The sequence below is a fragment of the Myiozetetes cayanensis genome, unplaced genomic scaffold (assembly GCF_022539395.1).
Source record: "Myiozetetes cayanensis isolate MyiCay16 unplaced genomic scaffold, myiCay2020 scf7, whole genome shotgun sequence".
Lineage (NCBI taxonomy): Eukaryota > Metazoa > Chordata > Aves > Passeriformes > Tyrannidae > Myiozetetes > Myiozetetes cayanensis.
In genome coordinates this window covers 48481865-48495641 of record NW_026087964.1, presented here as the reverse complement: position 1 = coordinate 48495641, position 13777 = coordinate 48481865, and the positions used below count along the sequence as shown (strand labels likewise).

The following is a 13777-nucleotide window of genomic DNA, read 5'->3' as shown; positions in this document are numbered from 1 at the left end:
GCGTTGAGAGATTGCAGTGATAAGATACAGCAAGCGTGGGTTTAATAAGAATAAATCACATTGAAACAAGGTCCTGTTGAACAGCATTGCACCTCCAGTGGGTCTTGAGAGGAGTCAAAGGATGTGATGTCAAGGCTTTTGGCCCATTCCCAGATGTTGTTCGTGTAAGCAGCCTAAAAAGCTATGGCCCAGGTGAAACTACCATCAGGGTGATGCACAACTGAAATCAATAACGTGGTGTTCAGAGTGAAAAGTGCTGTTTTTAGGACTGAGCACTCTCTGCACAAATGGGAACTGGGGACGAACAGGCTGCTCAGGTACATGGCAATGCTATGACTTGGAGCTTGTAACCTGTATTCTGGGGAATACGCTCCAAATGTGAGTCATGAAGGCAATACTGTTAGGCTCACAGGAAATTTGTGCTTTCTGTGAGGCTGGCTGTTTTTAAAGTCTTATTGCTCAGTTTTAAAGAAATGTGCATGTCAGTAGGAGCTGAGAGTCAGTTGAGCAGAGAAAGAGGATAGCAAGGAGCATGGTTGTCCTCTAAAGTTTCAAATCCTTAGTTAAGGAGAAAAATGTTCCAAATTATAGATTATGTTGGCTTTTTGAATATGTGGTTTCCCTTGGCTTCAACTTCTTAGTCATAACTTATTTTTAGACTGTGATGATTGAAAAGACCATTTTTTAATCAAATAGCCTGACCTCGTACTTAAACAGACTTTTCTGAGTTAATTCCTGTCTTAGTTAAATAAAGGAACTCTTTCAGAGTAACTTGCAAGCACAGATCATTTTAAAATTGTTTCAATAATTAGTAGAAATGTCAACTTCAATTCTACTCCATTTCTGAGTTTTACTTCTGGATATGTCGTTTTATTTCCAAAGTTTTCTTTCCTATTGCATGAAGAGTCAGATCAAGTTATCCCTTAACCTCTTTGATGAACTAAATACATGACTGTCCTGGAATTTAAAGGCTTACTTTCCAATCCTGTAATGATTCTCACTGATTTTCTCTGAACCCCCTCCAATTTATCAACATCCCTGATGAATCATGAACGCCATATTTCAGCATAAACTCACAAACATGAAGCTCTAGTGCCAAATCCAGAATTAATATAATTCCCTTCTGCTTGCCTACAGACTGGTTGCCTACAGAAATCCTCCTGCTTATTCTTCCAGGGACTGTACCAACTCTTTTGGATGCAGCATCACACAACACTCATGCACCATTAGTTATCCACTATCATTCCTAAATGCTTTTAGAGTCCCTGAAGTAAACTACCCTGTTCCTATAAGTGTGTCCTACACTTTTTATTCCTGGATGTATTTCTTTTCATGTAGCTGTGTCACACTGCTAAGGGTTTGCTCATTTGTCTAATCCTGCAGATAATTTTCTGCTGCATCAGCTATTTTAGCACTTCTGCATGAACAACAGTGAAGATTTTGATTTTGTGTGGTACTTGATACCATTGTTACAACTGCTAAACATGTAAGGGCCAAAACCCGACCACTTTAGAGCTCTGATAAAACCTCAGTCTATCATTGATGATCCTCTGATTTGAATCCACTAAAAATGTGCTGTACTGGTTTTCGATTGCTCAAAATTCTTGATCAAAATCCCATACCAGCTAACAAGTCATTTTGACTAGATTCTGTATATTGTTTTTGGCTTACTGAGAGGGTGGGTACCAGTCTTCAAATTACACTGCTGTGTGACTGAGTGAAGTCGTGCTAAAGACTTGGGAGTCAAAAGCAAAAATTGTACCACACATGAGAAATGCTGTCTGTTGGGGGAGGGTTCAATAATTGCATTTTAGTGTTGCAGTGCAGCAGCATGTGCTTCATCTTTGACTAGTTTCTGTGAAGATCAATGTGAGATTTGAGTGAATTAGTGTGGCTAAGTGTTTGCAGCTCAATAGCTGTAAAATTATGATAGATATCTTAATATGACTATATTGGCTTTCCAGAACATCCTGCAGAGGTTTGGTGGGTTAAAGTTTTTGATGGCTTGGTGTTTTTGTTTGGGTTTGTTTGTTTGTTTGGGGTGTTTTGTGGGGTTTTTTTGGTTTTGTTTGTTTGTGGGTTTTTTTACTTACATTTACAACCCAGTTCTGCGTCAGGGTATTAATTTTCCTGATGTATTTCTTGTGCCTTTTCATCTGCTGGAACTTCAGGCATTATTCTCAATAGCAAATTTATTTAAATAAGGTCATCAGAAACCCCCTAACATTTCTGTAGTTTTCTGAAGAAATATTATATTGTTTTCCTTCATCTCTTTTTAGAACTTGAAAATTAAAATATTTAGTTACACTGGATTAGTTTACATACCCTGATTTTTTATCATATATATATAAAGAGAGAATATCGTCATATGCTGATCTAACTGAATTCTGAAAAGGGAAGAATTGCTGATACTTTTACTTTGCAGACTGACCCATTTTTCTGATATTTGAGGAGTTGAGGGCCACTTAGTTAACATATATTTTTACTTGAGTGTCAAAATGTAGACAGTTACGTCTATACTTGACTTTTGCATTAAGTTCTGAGTTTTGGAAAAGCGCTGAACATTTTCAGTTTCTTCTGAGTGCTGGCGAGTGCCTGCAAAATTGCCTGCTGTCTTCCTGAAACACTGATAAGGACAATAAGGAGAGCATCAGCAGCATTCCCTATTTTATTCTCTCATATATAACATGCTTGTCAAACGAAATACAGTATGGTGAGGTAATGACTGCACTGAGCGAGCAAGTTTCCGAGCAGGAGGCAGTACCCCGGCTGCTCTGTGACTGAAGCAGCTACACTGTTTCTAGGACCTGAGCCAGCAGTTCTCTGTGGTTCTGCTTGTGCTGTGCTGTGAGTAGCCAACATGGGGGTCTGAAACCATCCCTGCACTCACAGCCCACGGACAAGGTTTGCAGATTATTCATGGGCTGCTCGTTCATTGTTCTGTCTCTCTGCCAAAGCAAGGCCCCCTGAGGCCCCAGGCAGGATGAGGGTACCTTTATCAGGTGCCATACGAGCAGGCAGACAGGGGTTTGGTACCCCCTGCCTCGCAGCGGTCTGCGTTTGTCTCTGGCCAGGCACAGGCACATAATGGCACAGTTCATGTTCCGGATGGAGGCGATGAGAGAGCATGCTGAGAAAAATAATTGAAAACGAAGCTGCATTTAAAAGTAATCAAATTACTCCTTGGGATTAAATTTTTAGAGCCAAATTTTAGCCCTCCTTATTCCACAGGAATGCCTTGCCAGGACTGCATAGCTTGGCCCAGCTTCATGCCTGGGGAGAGTTTACTACTTTTCTGAGTAAATAGAACGTAAGAAGCCAGATCCTCATTGCTTTTATACTTAAGTAAATGCACCACTTTTTCAGTTGAGTCCTCCCTGATTTATACGTATGTCCATGAAAGAAAACAGAAAGAGAATGGCTCCACAGCTGCTAAACCCTTGCTGCTGTCCCTGACTCTACTCCCAGAGAGCTTAGGGAAGGCACTGGTTATGAAAGATAAGACAGCATCATTACTTGGGGTCTGATTACTTCTTCGGGGATCCTGGACCAGCTCTGTCAGCTACAAAGTGGCCATTAGGAAAAAGAGTGTAATTCCACTGTGGTATCGAAGAAATGCAAAATTCCATTGTTCAAGGACTCCACCCTTAAGAGCTCTGGGGGATTTATCCCAAACTGTTTGTCTTACTGCCTTTTGACAGGAGCTTTATATCTCCTGTAAAGGAGAAGCAAAAAGAGGATGTTCAGAGGCCATTGCATGTTTCTCATCTTCCAGACTACTGCAATTCCTAAGAGTCTAGTCATGGAGGTGCCAGGTTTTGTTATTCAGAAAAATTAAATCTGTCACTGAGTTGCACTGCCTAGGAGGAAAATCGAAAAGAAACAAAATTCTGCAGTTACCAACCATGAATACGATTTTTTGTTGCTTGTGTCCTTAACAGGCACTTCGTTGGGCCTGGACTCTTTCCTCTCTTCCTGAGGTGTGCACACATCTGCAACATGCACAGGTATGTAGGAGTGGGGCCTTCCTCCTTTGAGTGAGGGAACCCGATTTCCAGCTAACATCCCTGACACTGGCATAAGAAAGTGCAGTGTACCATATGCACCCAGGTTACAGTTTCTGAGCAAGAGCTAATCATGGAATCATAGAGTCATAGAATTATAGCATCAGCCAGGTTGGAAAGCACCTCTGAGATCATCAAGTCCAACCCTTGATCCACTAGCACCGCGGTTACTACATCATGGCACTCAGTGCCACATCCAGTCTCATCTTAAAAACCTCCGGGGACAGAGAATCCACCACTTCCCTGGGCAGCCCATTCCAATGCCTGATTAATAACACAGTATAGACTATTGCAATGAGGTCTCTCAACAGGTGTCTTACACAGTCTTGGGGAGCTGTTCTAAGAGAAAACGTGCTTTATGTGTATGTGTACACACATACATGTACAGATGTATTTCTGTAAATGTTCAAGCTAAGCTCAAATTATCAGTTTGAGTTAAGCAAAGAGAAAAAAAATGTTGGGGACAGTATATATGTATATACACACATATATATGTATGTGTGTGTATATATATATATGTATACAGTATAACTAACTGTGACAAATACAGTTGCACTGAGGTGTTGCATTATAACATATGTGTCTGTCTTGCCCATTTCTTACGCTGAGCCCATCAGCATTTTATTTGAAGATTTTCGTGTCATATATCCTACACTGTGCTCTGACAGTATCTAAGGTCTACAGAGTGAGTTAAGAATGGACTGACAGTACGAAGACTGTCCCTTGCTGTTAGTTTAGCACTGTTTCATGTGAAAAATATCTTCAGAATGGCTGTTTCTTTCTCAGATAACAGACCTGTCTCCCCTACAAGTGACAGCTCCATCCCTTCCACTTCAGAAAACGGAGGGTATCATTAAAATGTTGACATTCACCAAACATTTGTTAAATTTATCATAGTATTTTGTGTTCTCCATATAGGAATACTAGAAAAAGAAAACAATAAATGAATATACCAAGATCTGGTATATGTCAAGATTTTAATGGAACCCATGCTGTCGAAGATCTCAGAACCAACCATTTACTTAAGAAAAATGTCCCCACTTCTTTACTATTCTGGTCCTTGAAAATTGGTAGACAGGTCTTACTAAAATTAGATTTGTAGTGCCCCAAGGTGGGAGTCATCACATCTGTGGTCTCATTAGAGGACTTCTCTTCCTCCACAAGTGCATCCATCAAAAGTGATATGAAAGAATTCATGTAATGAAATTGGATGTGCTAGCCTCTTAGGAAACTTGGTTCAATATTCACTGAAATCAGTGTAATTATTTAATTGGGACCTTCTGCTCATTTTTGGGTTTGCAACCCAGGTTCATAAGTGACAAGGCTAAACTCTTTTTTCAAGTTGTTTCCAGAGCAAAAAAGACCTTTGAAGTAATAACATGTTGCTTTCAGATTGCATTAAATACATGGGTGATTTGTGACTAAATGTAAGCATTTAGGGGCATAAAGATATCACAGTTGCTCCATTAGATCAGGTCTGTTCAGACTCGGAAAATGGCCACATGAATAAGAAGACATTATAGGAAATCATTTACTAGAAGAGTGTAACCATAGAGTAATTTTCTTCCTGTCATGTTCAAAGAGCTCTTTACTTGAAGTATACTTGTTTATTTCCTCCTATGTTGTGTTACTCTTCTAATATAACCATGAAAGGTCTTATTGTCCACAAACGAATGAAGTACCTGATGCCCAATTCTGGCTTTTCCCCAAAAAGCAGATACAAAGCAGATACAAAGCAGATACAAAGCCTCTCTCTCATTAGTCTGGTGGCAAAATTCCCATTATGTCTTCTGCCATTGGAAGATTTTTTTCTATTGAGTCTTAATTCACAAAATATGTCACAAAGTCAACCAAAAGGATTTTTGAAACCTTTATTTAATTTCTAAAATTATATCAAACAGAAATGAGGAAAATATACAAAAGCATGGAAATTAAAAAAGGAACATGGTCTTTTTAAAAATTGTCTTCCTACATCTTCATCAACTTATTTTTTACACTGTTAAAAACAATCAAAAACTGCTTCATTCTGACTTAACTGCAGTATTCTCAGTAGAAAACAAATCTTTGACACTTTCTTTTCTTTTGCATTGATATCACATTTCTGGTCAATCCAGGTTTTCCTTTATACCAGCTTTTTGTTTTGACTAATAAAGGAAAAATATCAACCATTCAAGTGTGCCTTTCGTCTTTAGCTGTAAAGGACTGAGATTAAGACTACAACATCCAAAATGCCAAAAATGCTATCACTGATCTCTAATTAAGTAGTCCCTTATCAAAGGACATCCATACACAGATGAAAGGAAAACCTATCATTTAAAGGGCCAGTAGTTATTAAATATATATGAGAAGATAACAGTAAGTCTGTGTCCTCTTAGCATGCATCATATCCCACGGTGATTTTTTACTTATAAAACATTGAACTGATTGCATACTGTTTTGCTCTGTATCGCTCACAAGGACTACCCTTGGGTAATGAAGTGTAATTAAGAGGAATTGCATCTATCTCTTCATTCAAAGCCAATGATTTCCTTTCCCATTAGTTACACTCTGGAAATACAATGCTTTACAGACGAAATCTTTACCATCGATTTAATTGACTCAGCTGTTTTCAGATGTTAGAACTTGGTACCAATGTCTGTATTGTTTAGGTGCTTCTGCTTAGTTCAGAAGTTAAACAAATATAAACAATATTCCTTACCACTCATCAGGAAAGATTATTAGATACAATGTAAAGCAGCCATTCCTGCCTTTGGAGACCAAAAGGTATGTGTGTTTTTTAATTTTTTAATTTCCCCCCTCCACCCTGCGGGAAGTTTCTTCGAATTTGAAATTACCAAATCAGGTAATTTTCTTTCCTGTTTTTTTTTTCTTTCTTGCATTTAACTTCTATGCTTTAGAAGATAATGAACTACTAGCAAAAGCTGGGGATACATAACACCTAAGTGCTCATTTTCTAACTACCAAAAATCTGCGCTATCAGTTTGTAATGTTGTAGTGAAGAGCACAGAAACTGAAGGAAGGTTGGTGCTCCCTCAGAACTGTAGCAACTTACACAGATGTGCTATTCCTTATGGCTGACTACTGACATCTCCCTAAGGGTAATAGTGGCATCCTTTACATCTCACTGGAAATTCACAGTCATTTACTGAGAAATTCTGAAGCCCAGTAATGATATACTGGTGAATCTCAATATAGACATGCTAACATGGAGAATAACCCAAAAATTTTAGAACACGAGCATATGAAATTGGACATGCTGTGATTTCACAGAATCGTAGAACAGCTTGGGTTTGAAGGGATCTTAAAGATAATCTAGTTCCAACACCTCTGCCATGGGCAGGGACAACTTTCCCTAGACCAGGTGTAGTTCTTCCATTTATATTTGACAATTCTTTATCTTGGTCTTCTATTATGGGAAGTACCTTCGAGTGAAATAATTAATTCAGCTACTCTCAAAAACTAATATGAATGAAATAAGTGACTGTCACTAAAATAACTCAATGACTAGACAGCATTGGTTCAGTTTCTTCCAAATTTTTTACTAACAATTATTTGCAGTGCATTTCATCAGCAATACTGATGCCTACCTACAAGAAAGCACAGCAGGGATCATAGAAACTAAGAAAACTGCTCTGTATTAGAAGGTGTTTTAGTTTACAAAAGGGTGAAATCAGCGAGCTTGTTAGTTATATAAGTGCTTGTCTGGACTACTACTGGCATTTCACAATGGGGTTAAAGCAAGCCACCTACTTTCCTGTATGAATGGATTAGGTTCATGAGATGATTCATTCTTTTCTCTTTCCAGAATATCATCTAGTCTGAAATCACCACGTCCTTGCTCCATCTCTGCTCTGATCAACAGAGTGAGGCCAGGTTAGTGATAGAGAAGAGGTGGCATTAAGGGTGCAATTCTTCCAGAAGATACACTCTCCATCCACACGTCCAAAGAGAGGTTTCTTCCCATGGAAGGCTGTGGCTTTGCACCACACCATGCTCAGGCTTCAGTGAAAGTGCCTTCTTTGTGTCTGGAAGTAAGTCCTGATTGTGTCCTTTGTCTGGGGTAAATGGAACAAAAAAATTTTTCCACAAAAAAATTAGGTCCAAAGGATTCTGTAATTTTCCCTGTGCGAAACCACAGACTGAACAGCATTTGGCCAGTGGGAGTAATAGGGTAAATCTGCCTTTTAAATGCTTTTAGCTTCACAGAATAAACCAAGACTACTGCAAACCTCAGGCCTCTAGTTTCCTGCTAGTCAGCAGTGCCACCACTATGTTAACGGTCATCAAATATCAAGAGTCATTTTCACCTTGGAAAAAGCTTGGAACAAGAGAATAATGTCCAAATAAATCTTGAATCTTAGGCATAAATATGTAATTTATGATACACCACAGAAGGGAGGTTACCTGTATAGCACTTCCTCGGTATGTTTATTCACACTTAGAGAGGAGAATCCTTTCTCCTCCAGTCATGGTACACATCGTATATGTTAAAGACAGGGAACAGATGACTGTTTAATATGGCAAAGAACTATAAAAGCATTTAATATATAAATATATAAAAGTAATTTTAAAAGTTTTTTAATGAAGTACTGCAAACTAGCTTCTGAAGAGTCATATGGTGTTTTAAATACCTACTAGCAATAAAAGAGATTACTTTTAAATATTGTACTTTAGAGCTCTTAGGAGACCTCAGACAGTTTGTTATTCATTTCAACCTAATGCAAGCAATAACAAGCTTACTGGATAAGGTGTCTCCTTTCTGAAATGCTTTGACTCTCTAACGTTCATTATTAATTGTTTTAATATATAATTCATTGCAATTTATAGTATGTATCTGAACATTCTTTAGGAAATTGAACTAATACTGTCTCTGGATGTTAAAAATACCCTGGACAATGTATTTTATTACTTCTCTGTTATCTTCTGTTTTGAAAATACAAATTCAAGGAACTCTTAAAAAGGAGAGATCATTAAGAGGGCAAAAATATCAGAGTGGCAAAACAATAACATTCTTCAGCTGCTAATAATCTCCAAACTGCTAGAAATGCTTCCTGCAGTCTGCGTTTTAGAAACAAAGGCTAATGATGTTTTGTATCCTCGGGATCCTCAGTGGTGTCATTAGTACAAACTCATCTCAGGAAAAATTCTCTGTGTAGCTGAAGGAGCAGTTTGGGACCTTTGGCTTTTCCAGGATCCCCCTGCCATGTGCAGTGTGGGTTCTCACTGTGAGCAGCAAGTGGACACCCCAATACAAGTACTGAGGGACAGAGCACAGGGCCAGAGTCACAGTAGTGACAAGCCTTACCCTGGCACGTGGCACTGCCTGCTTCACAGTGGCAGTAGGTGGGATGAATCAAAGTCAGTCTTTGTGGCTTATGCATGCCCACTGTTTTACACTGCCAAAGAGGAGGCCTTTTAGCTGCAGGTACTGGTAATGCTGGCCAGATTTACCCATTGCATTAGGTAAGAGCAGCAAATCATCCCAGAGCCATTTTCTGTCCCATTCTGCCCTGTTTGTTCATACAGTGTCACCTCCTGAAGCTACACAAAGGCCTTGCTAGGTGCATTGGGGTTGACTGGATAACAGTGTTACATGTGACAAGGTCTGTAGAAGATAAGGAACCATTTTACCCATGAAATTTCGTCCTAATTGTGGCAGCACTTGATTTTGTTAACCATGGTGCTTTCTTGTGTCCAGGAAGCTCTGGGTTTTATTATGTCTTAACAAATCTTAAGGCAGCACTAATATGGTTCAGCACTTGAGCTCTTACAAGCTACAGTGACAGAAGTAGAAATGAATAATAAGTGTAGTAGGGCTTGCAGCTCCCAAAATATTGATGTTTGCTGATTTTGGGAGCCACAAAAACCCCCAATATCTCACATTTCAAGCACAATAAAATATGTAAATTTCGTAACACTTAGGAATATGTAAAGCCCTTTGTCGACTTTTGTCCTTCTGGCACTGCTGAATTTAGTAAGCTTTAATCTTGAGGCATCTGACTGGCTTAACCCTATCCTGTTTTATTTTGTTTTAAGACCACTGATTTACATGATAGTTTGCCTTAGACAGGGCAGTCAGCCTTTGATATTTGATCCCCATGGGACTGTTGATTAATAAAGGCTGAGAGGAAAAGTTATAACTGCAGAAAAGGGGAGCAAATGAGAGTCCTTTGTAAATGAGAGTCCTGGGATCTGCAATGATTTCAAATTACATTTTTTTGTATATGTGTAGTCAGTACTTTAGCATGTCAATAGCTTTTAGTGTGCTTTAGGAAAGATGCTCTGAACGTTAATAATCTGTAGAGCTAAGCTATCTTGGTTCAGATAATTGTATAAAAATAGCACCATCACTGTGTTAGAAATGAAACTAGAAAAAAAAAATCAACCTTCAAAAAAGGCATCATAAAAGCAGGAGACTAAAGAAAACAAAAGTGCTAGATATTACAGCTGAGAAGTATGCAGTTTCCTCCTGAAGGCACAATAGGAAAAAAATAATTCCTTTACAAAGCAAGATCCAAATCTGAGGCATCAAAGAAATATGAGAAGTAAGCTGTAGGCCTGTAGGCTTGACACTGGGCTGGTGTGATGGTTCAGACTTGGCTCCCTTCCACCACAGCTGGACAGGTGACCTCATTGCTTTGGGCTGTTTGGGAACAAACAGAAGTTTCTGCATTTTCTATATTCCAATTTTGAAAGGGTAACTTTGTAGCCTGACTACAAAGCATCTGACACTTCTTCATATGACCACACATGACCTTTCTTAATGTGGAAAAAATCTATGAATCTACCCATTCCCACCGAAAACTAACAATCAGTCATGTTACATGCATGTAATAAAGGCCCAACTAAAATTTGTTAATCAATGTTTGGGACACATACAATCAATTTTTTTTAAAATGTCTTTGGAAAGTGGAATTGCAATATTCTCAGGTTTTGTTGGTGACCTTCACTGAATTGACTGTAATTTGGAAATACTGTGAAATCCATAAAGGCTACATTTTGTAACCAGCCAAATGTTGAGTGTGGGTTATGATTTCCAAGGAATGTGAATAGCTTAATATTTTTATTTTATTTTACCTCTGATTAGTTGTACATGGAATAATAAAGCTGGCTTTTTACAGTCATATATCTGTGGGTATTTAAATCAGACCATAGATCTCTCTCCTAAGTACAAATCAGAAGGGTAGAAATCTAATAGTTTTGAAGCATATGGTTAATAGATCTATATTTTTAATTTATAGCTCTATGATTATATTTTATTTTTCAGTTTGTAGTTATTGGGAAATGAATCTTCAGATGGTCCTTAATTATTTTGAATTTAACTAATGAGATATGTTGCTGCAGTCCAAACCCTAGGTGCATAATAAACAAAAGCTAATAGAAGGAAATATTGTCATTCTTTCATTCTTGTTTTCTTAGTGGATGTTATTTAGAAATCTTTTGTTTTTAACTTTCTAACTACTGAGAGGTTAGTTTGTAGGTTTTGGTTGTTTTTTTAGTGATTGTTCTATATCTCTAAATTACATTGCTGCGCTCTGTGTTGGGTTTTTGAGAGACCTCAGCTGTCATTTCCACCAGAGCAATTGGTATGATTTGGGGGAAAAAAAAAAAAAGGTGAAATAGCTCAGTGTAGTAAGAAAAGGCTGACCAGAAGCAACCAGCTGTCAAAGCCTGTGGGAGCCAGAGCACTCGCACACCCCCTCTCTGACCAGACACTCAGCACCTGTGTGGTATTTCTCCTCACTGTCCTGCAAAGCAGGGAAACAGGTCCATCTCATTTTTCGGACTGGGAGCTGAGAGAAGGTGAGGTTGTGCTTCAGGTTGAGCACCCATCCTGGATTACACAGCAGGAGCAGCCCCGTTTCCCATTAGATAAGCCATATGCTGGATCTGCAGTGGCCCTGGGACAAGCTGGGATGGAGTGCTATCCTGGCAGACCTTAGGAGGAAGATGCAATACATCGAGGGTCACCTCTAGTGCCACCACTGTGACTGCAGAATAGGGTATAGGACCATGAGAGACAGATGATTTGGAGGAAAGCAGGGATGATCTCCTGCTCCCAGGAAATGCCCACTCTGAAGATAATGTGAGTATCTTGCCCTTACTCTGGAGGTGAAGGCTTACAGAAGCATGAGGTGACACAACACTCTTTAACAACCTCCCACCACCAGTGCTCCTTGTCCCCAAGCGCTCTACTTCTGTGTGCATGAGCCCTTTCCTTAATGCCCCGTGACCTTCTGAATCCTTCAGCAGACACAGGACAGATGCATGATTTTATTTGCCTAAATGGCAACCACCTACCAGAGTGAGAACTTCAAGTTTTTGGTAACTGGCTCGTTTACTGTCGCACCTGACTTTTACAGGAGACATCACACTCCCTCTGGGTTGCAAGCATGGGTAGTTCTCATCCAGGAAGGTAATATAAGTAATTCCTGGTGCTGGGTCAATTCAAGGATTTTGAATTAAATTCTGTTTCCTTTCAATCTCCTAAATAATAGAAAAGAAGGGTAATATTTTGTTATATATAAGTTGTCTTAGAAATACGTATTTTTTGACCTTGATTTAAACAAGCTCTCTACTAGTAATATGGGAATAAGGAGAATAGGTTTGACATAATTTCCAGTGAGGTATTTATAGAACTGTTTGAACAGATTTTACAATAATTAAAACAGAGTATAGGTTATGTTAAAGTAAATGAAGTCAATTTAGTTCATCATCATTTTTACACTGTTGCAAATTAACATAACAATGACAACTATAGTTGTCACTGACTTGAGCAGCAGTAGTTAATCATTGCAATTAATCATTATTAATGCATAATTCACAATGATCAATCATGCTTGACTCTAGGATCATAGTAGGCTTATATTAAATACTATATAAATATATAATGGCATTAATAACTCTCCAAAACCTAGGAAAATCAGGCCCCCATTTCCCATTTTGATGTAGTGTTGTGAGCTATAGCTGCCATGTGTCTGAGTTTGTTAGGACTTGTTTAATTTGAATTAATCTTGACAGGTAAGAATTAAGATTGCTGCATGTATATGTAAATTGCATAAATGCCCCATATTTGTCTAAGATAGCTGTTGAATGCCTCACAGATCTGTTATGTCAATCTGGCAAAACTCTTTTGCTCTGGACTGAACTGGTGTTTTTGCCTGACAGTTCTCCTCTAACTCTCTCCCTGTGGAGTGCTGAACATCATGAAAAGTAACCTTGGTTTTGAGATTAGCTCTCAGTTCCTCCTCATCTTCTGTGCTCAAAGTTTATTGAGGAAGGGCTGAGGTGGACACTGTGCTGTGGTTTATACCTATTACAATACTGATGTCCAGGAGCACAAGAACCTTTGAAAAGTAGTTCTGCAGGCTGCCTAGGTGGCTTTACAGGCTGCAAGTTACCTGTATTCTAGAAGCCCATCCTCCAGACCACGTTTTGGTTTGAGAGTTTTTTTAAATTTCTCTGTTTATGGGCTCGTCTATCTCTCTGTGAAGCAGAAGAGCAATGACATAAATTAAATACTTTTTCAGAAAGCATCAAAGTACTACTTTTCAAGTTCAATATGCCTAGACATTTTAATGAGTCTTCTGTGCATGAAAATTAACTGGAGTGATGGTGTTTGTGTTCCTGAGTCACCATTACACATGATGAAACCCTACTTTTCTTGGGGCAGCTGAACACCTACCTGCCCATAAGAAGTGGTGAGTGAATTC

At 38.8% G+C, this 13777-nt stretch overlaps 1 long non-coding RNA gene across 1 annotated transcript in view; it reads left to right on the top strand.

Annotated features, from left to right (window-relative positions):
- The window catches only part of LOC126651939 (uncharacterized), a 186359-nt gene extending 182351 nt beyond the window's left edge, over positions 1–4008 (top strand). Inside the window, exon 4 of the long non-coding RNA XR_007631831.1 lies at positions 3942–4008. This is a non-coding gene — a long non-coding RNA (uncharacterized LOC126651939). The remainder of the gene's footprint in view (positions 1–3941) is intronic.
- The last annotated feature ends 9769 nt before the right edge of the window (positions 4009–13777 follow it).